The sequence below is a fragment of the Dicentrarchus labrax genome, unplaced genomic scaffold (genome assembly GCF_905237075.1).
Source record: "Dicentrarchus labrax unplaced genomic scaffold, dlabrax2021, whole genome shotgun sequence".
NCBI lineage: Eukaryota > Metazoa > Chordata > Actinopteri > Moronidae > Dicentrarchus > Dicentrarchus labrax.
Genome location: NW_026136718.1, coordinates 21,027,355 through 21,041,390, shown reverse-complemented (window position 1 = coordinate 21,041,390; position 14,036 = coordinate 21,027,355). Strand labels below are relative to the sequence as shown.

General features: G+C 42.7%; 1 protein-coding gene across 2 annotated transcripts in view; it reads right to left on the bottom strand.

Annotated features, from left to right (window-relative positions):
• ncanb (neurocan b) overlaps window positions 1-9,909 on the bottom strand; it is a 137,484-nt gene extending 127,575 nt beyond the window's left edge. Inside the window, exon 1 of one of the 2 annotated variants that reach the window (XM_051377107.1) lies at window positions 9,537-9,909. The gene's annotated coding sequence lies outside the window, so the exon portion shown is untranslated. The remainder of the gene's footprint in view (window positions 1-9,536) is intronic. The other variant, XM_051377106.1, reaches the window with a different exon arrangement.
• Between the last annotated feature and the right edge of the window lie 4,127 nt (window positions 9,910-14,036).

Sequence of the window (14,036 nt, the reverse complement as noted above, 5' to 3'; positions counted from 1 at the left end):
CGGATTCCATGTGCTTTTTTTTTTTTTTTGCTGTTCACACTGTCATGAAAAAACAGATCTGAGTGCAAAAATCAGATTTGCAGCACTATGAATGTAGCCAAAGTAGTTTTTCCTCTTGTGCAGAAGTGAAAGCAGTTGCTGTGGGGAAGGTAGGAAATCCATCTACATACTTATGGTCAGCTTTGGGAAATGGTTGGCACTAACCTAAAGCATAAGTGATTTGTGGTTAATGGGCTAACACATACAGAACTACTGGTCCTTTCACAAGCTGAGTTTTGAGTCGCATCAGCGGAGCTCGCTTTCCCCAGCGAAGCCACCCTCGATGACCTTCTGAAAGGTACCGCTCTGCCAAAGAAAAGCAAACACCTCATTTATCTGGCGGCCAATGCAAAGAGCAGATGCCACAGGAGGCCTAGTGAGCTGGCAGTCAGATCTGCAGTGGTGACAAGATGAGCAGCCTAAGCTCCTGGCTTTAGGAAAAGGCAATAGCGGCTTGGACATACGCCGCTGCAAGATGGCAAGCAGGTGGGCAGGTTAAACAAAGCTCAGCCCAGACATAAAACCGGCCAGGGCAGGGGACACACAACACAGAGTGAACTACGGCATCTCCATCTAAAAACCACGGTTTATTGCAGCCATCTATGAATGACACTTACAGTCACATCGCAATCTTGAGAACTCATTTACAATGCTAATTTCTGTCTGGATTTAAAAAGGTGCTATTAATCTTGAGCAGCTTCTTCAACAGCAGCAGCAGGGTGGTCGAGGGAGAAACAGCAGCCAATTAAGGCTATTTGTAGTAATACATAAGAAATGACAAACGCTGTGATTGCTGCGGTGTGTGTCCTGTCTGAGATCCTGATGAAGAATAAACAGAGCAATCAAGAAGCGTGATTGCGGGATTGGCCTCTTAAACGTGCCAAAGTTCAATTGTGACCTTGATGCATTGCATTCAGAGAGATGCAAGAGAGGCGGAAGAAGGAGACAGAAGAGGGAAGAAAGAACGGGTGATTTCCTCATGTTGAGATTTAATGATGTTTGCACTATGTGACTACACACAATCACATATTTCTTGTGCACACAACTAAGTGAAGAGAATCTCTAGCGATGATTGACTGTGCATCTCCACTGGCCACTTTGAATCCACTTTAAACTGCTCTCCTGTCGTCTCAGTGCTGAGTATATGAGTGTGTGAAAAATCTGTATCTATAGGTTCTAAGGCAGCAAAGTTAAGGTGGGTGGTCTAAAGAAATGTTTTCCTAATAAATCACAAGGGAGCTTTTAAAATCAGTGTGCAGTCCGGCGGGGAGTATTTCTTTCTCCATTCCCTCTGAGAACACCTAAAGCACACACAGCTTGACTGCTAATGGCTCAGTGGTAAATCACATCACGCACTGTCTCGCTATTTGGACCATCTTGCAATTCTCTGGTGCTTGTCTTGTGCTACCACTGCCAGGAAAAAAAAAACTAAATACACATATAGTATAGCATACACACACACAAACCCACAGACTACCCACTGAGGTGAGTGCTAAACATCCACTCCACACCTTCAGACAGCTTTGACCCTCTTGGAAAAGCTTTGGGAGGCAGCTAATGGCTGCTCGAACATGCCTCCTCTACTGTTGAGCCTGGTGGTTTGACATAGAGAGGAGGGGAGGGGATGGGGAGACGAGATAACCTCAGCTTTTTTGAGTGTCTCCCTCTGATCCCCTCTGTCAAAACAATGAAGGTCACGCCAAGACGAGGCCCAATTAGGGCTCGGCCTCGAACGCCTGAGGTGCCTGCAGCCCTGCAAGCTTAGAAAAGCCTTGTGTTTTTCTGTTGTGTGGTTTATGCTTTTTTAGAGTTTGCCTGTGTGCTTCTATGACAAAATCAGCAAGCAAGTGGGCAGTCGAGCATTATGGGAGCACACTTACCAGAGTGCATTTAAGCAAAAAAAAAAGGGCATCAGCAGAGAGAAGCATTTTACTACAGTTCTTCAAGAGACAAACCGCTGTTTTCTCTGCCGCTCTCCACTAAGCTGACAGGACACTAATGTAACAGCTGGATGGAGCATGTAAACACAGATAAGAAGAAGCAATGATTATTTATTAATGAACGTACACACTAACACAGTGCAGCTACAGTAACCCCTACACAATGACAGACAGTGGTCAGTGATCAGCAGCTTAGCCAATAGTCCAGTGCAGAGAGTGATCCATCACAGGCAACAGTCCCCAATCAATCTGAGCACAGAGTTGGACACTCTTGGGGATAGCGATGCTCTCGGATGAACCTCTCTATCACACACACACACACAGAAACACACACAAGTCACAGGCATCCCCAGTCACTAGAGGTGCCCCAGCAACAGTTCTGAGAGCAGCTGCCAAATTTATCAAAGACGTCCGGGAGCAAACTGGAGGGTTCCAGCAGCACTCACCAAGGGTAATTATCAGGAGAGACAGAAAGACAGACAGACAGACGCACTCTTTAATTACCACTGAGGGGAAAAGCCCAGAGAATGTGGACAGAGAAAGGACACGAGGGGACATATTTCATGCTGGTTTTAACGTTCAAAGCAGGTGTGTGTTACTGCAAATTCAAACACCGAATCAAAGAAAGGCAAACACACACTCGCACACAACACAGTAAGTTGATTAATATCATTCTTGCCTGACTAGTGATTGAATGACTGCAGCAACGTCTCTTCATTTTCTGCATTTTCCACAATATACTCTCTCCTCTATTAATTTCGCAGCATGACAGTTAATTACAAAACAGAACTGGTAACCACCCCAACAGTTCATTTTGAATATGCCACAGCAGAACAGAAAAGATACTCGAACCACCGAGGGGGGAATTTGTGTGCAGAGCTTCTGCACAAAGCCACAAAATGGTAATTGTTTAACAGCCTTGTACATTCAAATCTGCAGCCACAAAAAGCGACCTCCATATTCGGTCAGGCTATTGGCTGACTGGGTGACTGACTGGTTTTGTCCCGAATTTGGAAAGCAAACAATTGTGTTTCTATTTCTTCGCTTGCTCTGTGTTGACAAAAACACAGAAAAAGCAATTTGAATGGAAATTACACTTTAAAATGCTGTTTTGTTATTAACAATGCAAGAAAACACTGGCAAAATAAATGCCCTTTTCCCTAAAAAACTCTTCACAAACTAAGTCCCACATTAGGCACAGTCCTTGAGCAAAAGTTTCAAGCTTTTACTTGCTCACACAAACACACACACACACACACACACACACACACACACACACACACACACACACACACACACACACACACCTGAACATCTGCTGCCCCCCCACTTCTACCATCGACTCTAATGCCTCTGAGCTTTGAAGGCGGCACGCTTCATAGCTCCATGTAAAAACCACTTTGGTGGAGCATTGGCAATCTTATTACTGACTGCAAAACGACTAGCGACTCTACTGGCAGGACATCTGACCCGCTATGAGCCTTACAAATTCCATATTAAAATCAATTTGATGGTGTCTCCAGTTTTTCATTCAGCACCCCAAGGCGGCACGGAGGAGATGAAGTGAAATAACGGTGGGGAATCAAAGTCTGGTCAGGACTGCCTAAGACATAATAATTTCACTTCCATTTATTGTAAAGACAGAGGACAAGATTGGTGGACAGATAGATAGACAGATAGACAGATAGATAGATAGATAGATAGATAGATAGATAGATAGATAGATAGATAGATAGATAGATAGATAGATAGATAGATAGATAGATCTAGCAGTTACCTTCTCACCCTCTATCTAAGCTTCCCGGCTCATCCTCTTCAGCTCAGCACATCTCTTTCTGGATCCCACTGACCTGTTCAGTCAGAAACACCAAAGCACACACATACAAACACTCAAAAAGTGCTCACACACAACAGCATACACACAGGGCTAAACCTCTGAAGGAGAAGATTTGCTGATATCTGTCAGGTGGCTAAACCGACATTGACTACAAATCCAAGTTTCACCCAAAGGCTGAGTCTGGACACAACTGACTAAATCCACCTGGTGAGGGCTGCAGGTCGGCCTGCTGCTGCCGCTCACTCTGGCTGTTCCCCGCTCTATCTGTGTCTGTATCTCCGTCTGTCTCTCATCTGTCTGAATCGCTGTTGATTGCTTGTTCACCAAAGTGCTTAAGTCTTTGTTGGTTTTCTTTTTTCGGCCGGTCCACCACATAATATCTCAACATCCATTGGATGGATTACAATTTAGGTTTGTACAGACATTCATGGTCCACAGAGGATGTAGCCTAATGATTTTGCTGACGCTGATGATGACTCTTCCTCCAGAGACACTTTTCAGTTTTCAGTGAAATGTCTTGACAAGTGCTGCATTAATTGATTAGGTACAGATATCTATGGTCCCCAGACAATGAATCCTAATAACACTAGTGATCCCCGGACTATTCATGCAAGATCAGGTCAGAATATTCCTTTGCACTGTACTTGTGACCAAATACCTGCTAAAATATTGACATTCCATCAGCAGCAGCTGTACTGTGTGTGGTGGTAGCACATAGCTCAATGCATACTAACACCATGCTATTAACACCCCAATATTAACACCATGCTGTGTCCCTGGTGATGCACAAGATTCCTCCAACTGGAAAATGTATTTAGCTTCAGCAGATTCTGTTTGGTTCTGCTGGCAATGTAGTTTTACAATATATTAAGATTAAAAATAAGTTGACACTCCTTATACTTGTCCATGACTGTCAGCTAGTTGTTGTATTTTAGTCTAACTGCTTCAGTGTATGTGTCTGTCTGTATCTGGCTTTATTAGAAGCATGATCACAAAAAAAGAAGAGTGATGTGCAAACATTAAAAGGCAGTATTACCACAACAATAAAAAACCTTTAAGAAAAATATGATTCATAGCTCAATGCCTACAGCGAGACAGACGGGAGGATTAGAGAAACCAGTTTATTTCTGGTTGGTATATGAAATAAAAAGCAGAGCTGAAATACACCAACAACAAACCTTTTGAAGCCACAATATTGTACAGTAATTATGAGCTAAGGCATTCTACACATAATGCTCTTTCAGGTTTCACCATTCAGTATTTGTCTGAATAACACAAAGGAGGGAAAGTCATATTGTGTCTTTATTAACCAACAAAAGTCAAACACAGCACTCACACATATGCAAACCCCGCATACACGAACAAAGCCATTGTAAAAAATAGGAAGTCAGCATGCATGGATCAGTCCGACCTGGGTGCAAGGGATCTGAATGAAATTAATTATATATCTTTCCTATTCCCTTCCATAAATCCCTGTGATTGGTTTTGGCAACCCAAGAGCTAGATCTCTGATTAGCGAGGAGAGCTTTATAAGTATCACACTGGTGCCACAGCTTCATAAATAGCCCTGCTGTGTTGAAGCCAGGCAGGCAGGGTAGAGGTAGAGGAAGACAGAACTCACTCTCAGTGACAATGGCTTACATTTCTCTTCTTCTACCCACTTATGTCTTGCTTTCCTTTACCTGTAGTTCCCATTTTTCTCAGGTCCCGGGGATTCCTTCCTACTTCCACAAATTAAAATTGAACACTTGTGCACACACACAACAAAATGCGCTTCTCCTTAGGGAACCGCAGCACACGCGAGTGGAAAACATTGGCCATCTGTAGGCCTCTCAAGCACTGCCTCTTTACCAGCTCATCAGAGTCTGACAAATAGAGCTTGTATAACAATGATGCCAACATTACATACTCAATATCCTTCGGTGATGCATCTTTCAGTCATTCCCTGTGTTGTCGGGTTTTTGTTAACCAGGAAAGAAAAACTATGAGGTACTCTAGACAGGCAATGCTTCAGGAGCTGTCCGGTGCTGAAACTACATAAAGAGCCCACAGGGAGCTTTTCTTTTTCTGAGGATTGGCTCAGACAGGAAAACATTGGAATAATAGTAAAACAAACAGCTATGTAGTATTTACCGCTCCTCCAGGGTGTTTTAGGAAGTTACTGATAGAGACGCAATCCAATTCAGATCTACTGACATGCCACCTGACTTTAACAAAGGAAGCATCACACCCAACTGGTGAGACAAAGGAAAGGCCAGGAGAGGAAAGGTAGCTGAAAGGCAATCCCCCCTCCTCACCCCCTCCTCCAATCACTGAAAGATACTCAACCGTGCCCCTGTCATTAATTCAGCAGACAAAAACTGTTACCAGATGTCATTATTTATTTATAGTATTTAATAGGGAAAATGCTTCCTTTGAATAATACATTTGGTGGGAGAGGGGTGCAGAGCTGGGGTTTGGGTAGGGGAGGGAGGTGGGGGGGCTTTGATGAATATTCACAAGCTGCGTCTGGAGGGATTGTGGTAAACTGCCTTTTTTTTTCTGCCTCTGTGCCTCCTGGGCTTTGTCTGCTCTGCCACTGGCCATGATGGCCCCAGCTGCGCTGCTCATTTGCTTGGCTCTAGTTGCGGTGGCTAGTTCAATATGGCTAATGCCAGACTATTATATTATTAGCCAAGGCAAAGCTAGCAGCGGCCCACTTAGGCTCTGCTCCATCTGCTCTGTGGTGTCAGGCAGGAGGAGTGGAAGGACGCGAAGCTGTCGATCAAGCAGACTGACGTGCTCCGGTGAGCAAAGGTACAGCCTTCATTAAGCCGATGAAACCACCCCATGACTGGGGGGTACGGCCGCGCCAAGCCTAGAAGATGAACTATGATCGTATGTGCGAACAGACTCCACTGTCACATACATGTGCACGGACAAACCTGAACTTAAACAGACAGAACAAAGTGCACACACTTTCATTTATCCAAACAGAAATTAATATGTGTGTAGGCTGCTGTGAGTGTTTTCACTGCTTAATTGGATCAGGGTTATCTAGTTCTGTAAATTAGTCTCTCTCTGCAGGAATCTTTCAGCATCCCTCCTACCCCTTCTGCCACTATATCCCAAAAAGCTAAGTCCATTTCCAAAAGCACACAAAAAGAAATCCTACACAAATAATAAACATATTTTTTTCCACTGTAGAATTACAAGGATTTAAAGCCAGCTATTAGCAACAGCAGGATCACAACTGACTCATAGCACCACACACTTCCAACTATAGGATTTGTAGCTGGAGGCCCTCTCCAGTCAAACAGCCAAACTCAAGCCCAGAGATCCTCCGTACTGATACTGTGCAGTTGCTTGGCTGCTCTCCCTTGTTTCATCCCAAACCAGGGTGGCTTTGTTTGTTTTAAGCATAGCAGAAGGTTCATTGCATGAATATTAATGTCTTACGTTTGCAAAATTTCTGTAAAAATTCACAGTTGCCTATTCACTTGCTTGGACACTACTCAAGTGCAAAATTGAATTCTTGCCCATTCACATCATCTGCTACAAGTGTCTGCACTGAGCTGAGCGCAGCCAGGCAGAAAAGACACATTATTGAAATATGTGACAACGCAACCTCGTGCAAAGAGAAGATAATTCTGTAAAATTCTCCTAGTCTGTTACTTCCCTCCCTCACTCTCTTTTCTTTCTTTTTTTCTTTCTTTCTTTCTTTCTTTCTGCTGAGCTGCTTTTGGCCTTGACCACAGTTGGAGTAGAGCCACTAAGAAGCAATGAACCCCTCTCTAAAGGAATATTGTTCATCCATTGTAATGCCTCATCACACAGAAAATGTGAAAATAGGGGCAGTGAACTGGCAATACCACAGAAAGGAACACCTCTTCTGAGAACAATGGCGTTAACAGCATAGCCTGTGATCCAGTGCAAGAGTGATAGACTTCAAACGGAGCGAGACGAGAGAAAGAAACAGACAGACAAGAGGGGGAATGACAGAAAGACAAACACAGAGACCTTCTACAATATGCATGAGAGTGCAAGAGGCAGAAAGCAAAAGCAGTTAAATGCGGATGCAGATCATATTAGCACAACAGGAGCTGACACAATTCAGGAACTGGCAACAGAGGTGACCAGCAGCTCACACACACAAGTATTCTACACACAACGGCATACACATGGCTGCCCATTCAGTGAGAAGGGAACATTTTATGTACAGTCAGACACAGAATGAAAATGAAGCTGGGTGCTTTGTGATCTCTGTTGTGTTGCTCTGCATCAGCTGGGAAACAAAAGCTCCTGATCCATCAGCCAGCCTCTCTGCAGGTACTGGCTTGGCTCTGTACATTAAGGATCTACTCTGCCAATGATAAGCCCAAATACAGGATCACACGTGTGTGGGCCTGAGGGGAGGTTGGGAGAGATAAAATATCAGAGAAAAGGAGCGTGGGATCAATTCTGCCAAAGACAGCTAGATACTGTAGGTAGACTGTTTGTGTGTGTGTGTGTGTGTTCATGTGTTGCACCAATGTGTGTGCAAATACCAGACACATACATGGAGAGCAAGAAAGACAAAATAACAGGCCAAAGGAGAGCAAGAGAAGGAGGGAGAAAGACTGGTCTAGTAACCATTTCACAAACTGCTTGGTTGAATCTCTCCTTAATTTCCCAGGGGGTCATGAGCAACTCCGCTCCTACTCTCGCTGCCATTCCCTATCTGACACGCTGCCATACACTCCTAAAATGAAGACCAACAGAAAAAAAACAAAGTTTTTTCTTTGCCATCCTCAACAACAACATCCCTCATTGCCGGATATCTCACTAAAGGCATGTTTGTGGTAGAGGACTGTGGTTCGGACCTCCTCCACTTTGATCAGTTTGTAGCCTAGGGGTGCTGCTGTGCGGCGGCAAAGTTTCCTCCAACAGAAATAATTGAGAGACCCATTTGGCGGAGTGCAAGTGCCATCCAAGATAATGTCTCGGGTTTCCCTCTTTGCTCCGCTGACAGCACCGACAGCCCCGGCTGCGCTGCCTATCGACTTTCACCCGATCCAGCAGCTCCCTCCGTCTCCTATCTACCTCACCTGGAGGCTTACAGGGGTTTTTACTTGGAGAGGTGGAATGATGGTCATACAGATCCAAATCCGTCAGTGACCCTGTTATGCTGAATATCTTTTAAAGTTGTTCAGCATAATAAACTTCCAAATGGGGGGAATGATACTTTAGCCAGCCACATTTATTACACGTTAACAGATGCAGCATAATTGGACAGTCATGACATCATGCAAACAGGCAAAAAATGAGGTACACTGGGGTAAGACAATAGTAGAGTTACCCCTATTTCCTCTATTTCAGGTGGTATGAATGAATTTGGTAACAAGAAAGGCATCATTTAAAAAAAAGGTCTTATACAAAATTAAAATACATTTCCAAACATGGCAAAATGGTTCATTTTTCTAAAAAAACATCCCAATATAAGCTTAAAGCAGAGCAATAAAAAATGATTTCAAGGGTGAATGACCCATCACTTGTGTCTTCTAGTACACCTGTATATGTGATCATAGCCATAGATCTTTGTCTTGAACAGTAATGACAAGCTCATCACCGACTGTAGTCAACATAAGCTGTAAAACACAGTTTATTCTTGATTGTGTGGGAGTGCAATAATATAAAATGGACTAAGCTGATTCTCTAGTCAAAACGCCAAACAAAAAAAAAAAGCAGCTAAAACAACTCGCCTTCACCTTTCGGATGAAGTGAGATCCAGTCCAGAGGAATGTAGAGCGATGCTGTAGCCTTAGAGGAGCGTCGGTCTGATACGGTGCAGGTAGACGGGGGAGCTGAACCATCCAACGACGGGCAAAAGCCCCGCAAGTGCGGGTGTGAAACGAAGCAGTTCTGGGTGTCGGGTAGGGGAGGCAGAGACCGGGTAGAGCGCGGTGTCGCTTGTGCATGCAGTATAGGTGACTGTCTGGAGCAGTGTGTGTCCGCGCTTCTTTCGGAGACGAGCAGAGGCAGCGGCCGCGACGAGTGGATGAGCGCCAGAGTGCTGCTCACCTCTCCAGCAGCTGAGCGCTACTGAACAAAAGAGTGCTCCGCAGGCTCTCTATTCAAATAGCAGGAGAGGGATGGAGGGGGAGGAATAGTGCGGAGGAGGAGGAGGAGGGGGGTCTGGTCCTGAGGTTGACGTAAAGACCAGAAGTTCCTGCATCCAACGCGGTCTTATACCAAAACTTAATTCAAAAACCGCCTCATATAACTACATTTGCGGGGTCAAATCTGGCTGATGCGTTATTGTTTGCCCGGTGTGATAAATTATCTCATGTGTGACACCCACACAGCTATTAGTCCTGATCCCCTGATGTAATCTATAAGACAGGGAGGGAGGGAGAGGGTTTGGTAAGAAAGACGTTTTTTTTTTGAGTCTCTGGCCCCAGTGTAGGGCCTGTAATCCCGTTTTGCCTTTTGTCTGAAACACTGTAATTAATAACCTCAGGGATAGAATTACCTTGTTTGGCAGTGCAGCAATGACCTCGGACCTGCAATGGGCTAGCTTAGACTATTAATTAGACCAGCCTTACGCTTAAATTGCCTAGGATTAAGCTGGCAAAGGTTGAATCAACATTTTTCACCTGATTGAGAGTTTGACATGAAACATACAGCAGGGCCCGATTGCCTTCCAGACATTGTGTTCGAAGCATACAGTTAACATGAAGATCATTATTATGGTAAAAGCTTAGCTGCAGAGTGATGCCTAGGGTCATTTAAAAGAGCTTGCAAAGTGGTGTTGCTATACATTCCGACTGCTTTGTTGCATATAAAGAATAATTATCCCCCACGAGACGCCACGCCGCGTGCAGGGAGATTAACGCTTTGTTCAGCAGAGTTGTATAATTTACGCATAGCTCCGGCTGCTTGCATTGCTTTTTTTTGTTGGTATAACAAAAAAACAAACTGCTATGTTTTTTCTATAGGCGGAGTGTGTTGTCATCAAAAGCCAGCAGAATACTTTTTATAACTTGAGATGGGGATGTTGTAATGAAGGTCACTGAACGGGAGAAAACAAAAAAGTGCGTCTCAAGGAGCTGTCCACGGTGCTGAAGCGGGTTAGTTTAGCAACAATACAGAGAGTTGACATGAGCATGGACAACGTGTAAGACCAGGATATAGCTCAAATAAATCATTAGCACGTCACTAATAAGAGTTGCATGGTGAAAAGTCATCCATAATCTTAGTTTCAAAAGCTCAACCTCATTTAAAAATCACATCTTTCCAAACTTTGCATATGTTGTCTTTGTAGCACAGTATGTTCCAGACACCACAACAACTTGACTATTTTGCATAACGTTTTCTGTAGCTAAAGGTAATGAACCTAAACACAACACACAGAAATCTTTGATTTAGCCTCTATTAGAGATATATAACAATAAAGAGAATTTCAGTTTCAAAGAGAAGGTGAAGATGATTCTGACTGATTTTGGTGACCTCCTCTCTTTTTGCCTTACCTCATCACCATCAGGTCCAAATTGCTTCATGACCTAGTCTACAGTAGTTGGAAAGCATATTCAATTGTAAAAGAAAGACAAGAAAAGGTAAAAAGTGATAAAAGTAATCATGGAGTGGAATTTAAAAATGACTAAATGCTGACCTCATCTATGTAAATGCAATGCTGACAAAGTATACCTTGAAATTGTGTTTGAGGATGTCAGCAAGTTCTGATGCTCAAGTCCTCAGGCTGGCTCTTCTAGAGGTGAAGCCCATGACACTAAAGCCTGCTTTGACACAAGCATTAGCCCTGGACCAGTAAAAAACTAAAAGGCTAAACAATGGAGAGATCTAGACCGGACTTATCCTACAAGTATATGTGTTATGTAATCAGGTGATAGTCCCCTGAGTGATTTAAAAAGTCAGTATCTTAAAGTACATAATAAAAATAACAGCAAATAAAGGGGGTTTAAAACAGGTGTAATGTATTCTGTTCTTCTGGCCATAGTCAGCACTTGTAATGCTGCATTTTGTATGGTCTGCAGTTTATTCAAAGCTTTGTTACACCAGAAAAGAGACCATTAGTTGAGCCAGTTAGAGTTAAAAGCATGCAAAAGCTATTCAGTAACCGTGAGAGAAATGTATATTTCTAAGACTGCAAAAGACAATTTAGAGATAAAACATTCACATCAGAATCAAAAACTACATTGCGACATTAAACACTGCATTGTGCAAAGAAGTGTATGAGCCTGTTTTTGAGCATCAAAGTGAAATAACTCCCAATATGATAAGCCTTATTTGGCAATTTCACTCATAGTCAATTTACACACTCATGTACTGAGAATATTAACCAACCACACAGTGACGTACATGACAGTACAGCCACACAGCAGATATATACAGTTAAATGGTATTGGGAATATTATTTGATTGAAGATGAGATGAAAAAACATTAGACACAACTTTAATGATCACTGCCGGGTAAAGACTTTTAAAGACGCTACTCATCACTGAGTACAAATCATCTGATGTTTTCAGACAGTTTGTTGATGGCATAATTGCTGTGCTGTGGGGACAGCTGAAGTCCTCATTCTGTTCAAAGCAGCACATGAGAGTTACACTCAAACTATTGTTGGTTGTGTGTTTGAGACCGTGGTCGGCATGAAAGAATAGCTGACGCCAGAAAGACTCTCCAGTGGGTTTGACACCAAAAGCACTCCAGCGCCACAAACCCTAAGCCCATGCTTATCAGATCTCTTCACAGACAGACTTCAAAAGGGCAAGACCTTTTGATGATGACGATGGTAGAGATGAAGATGAAGACTACTGAGACAGTGGTTCCTTTCTCTCTGCTTACTCCTTCTTATTCTTTACCTCTCTGCTCTTTCTGCTTCTCCACTTCCCGGAATGACCAGAAGGCAATCAAACTACAAACAAGAGAGTAAACAAAGAAACAGCTTATATCGATCCCTGGGCTTTATAGCTCTGGGTAAATGTGTTTATCTTGTGTAGCCACTACATTATACTTAGATTAAATACATATTTGATGTGGTGGCTGGAGCTATAAGCAATGCACTGCTTGGAAGCATCCTCTGGCAAGAGTTTATTACATTTTGTTAATACCTTAATTAGGCAAAGCATGAGAGAAATTAATCCCTGCAGAATTGGCTTCTTAAAACACTGTCCAGCCACCCCTGAAACCCAACGGAATAATTAGGCACAGCACAGAAATGTGTTTGTCCCTGAGAGGATTTTGGAATGAAGTTTACTCCTACCTCCTTGTCTGAGACAGGGGCTGGGCTTTTGTTTGGACGAAGATTAAATTCTGAAGGTGTAACAATCATAAAGCCAAAATCTGCTTTATTGACAAGATTAGGGGATTTCGCAGCCCCAGAAACTAAAAAATATCTCAAGATACACTATGTGCATCTTGAGTGCATGTGAATAAAGTCATCAAGACAATGCGCCTCAAAGCCTCGAAATTAATTTATAATGAACATAAGATATATTTGTTAGGTAACTGTCACTTGTTTTATGTCTGGGACTGGAAATGAATGCAAAGGTCAGCAGACATACAGACGCCCAGGCAGACTTCTGCTGTTCAAGCTTTATATTCACTTTGGTTTTCCAATCTTAAATACCCTGTCTCTGTAGCTTCAATCAAAAACAAAAAAAATTTTTTTAAAAGCTGACAAAAAGTGCAATATAATGAGCTTTATCTTTTAAACAATTACTTGAAAACTCCATTTGGCTATGAATCAAATAGTTTATACACTGCATACCATTTTTCTTTAGTCAACTTCATATTACAAGACTAAGAGTCTACAGCCATGCTAGCAGTTGTAAGGCTATACATAGGCACGTCAGTTCTTTGAGCAAAATGCTAACATTAGCATAGTGAAATGCCAATACCAACATGCTGATATTTAGCAGGTATAATACTTGAATCATGTTCATCTTAGTTTAGTGTGCTAGCATGCTAACACGGGCTAATTAGCACTAATAACAAAATACAGCTAAGACTTATGGGAATATCATTAGTTTTGCATATGTTTGGTCATAAACATAAATAAGTATTGACCACATTCAGATTGTGACCTGATGATGGCACTAGAGAAAGTTAACAGTCTCTGTTATTACAAATTAATCCTGAGGGGAAAATGAACATCTGAAACAAATGTCTTGACAATCCATCCATAATTGTTAAGGCATTTTATTCAAAACCACAAATGTCAAGCTCATGGTGGCAATAG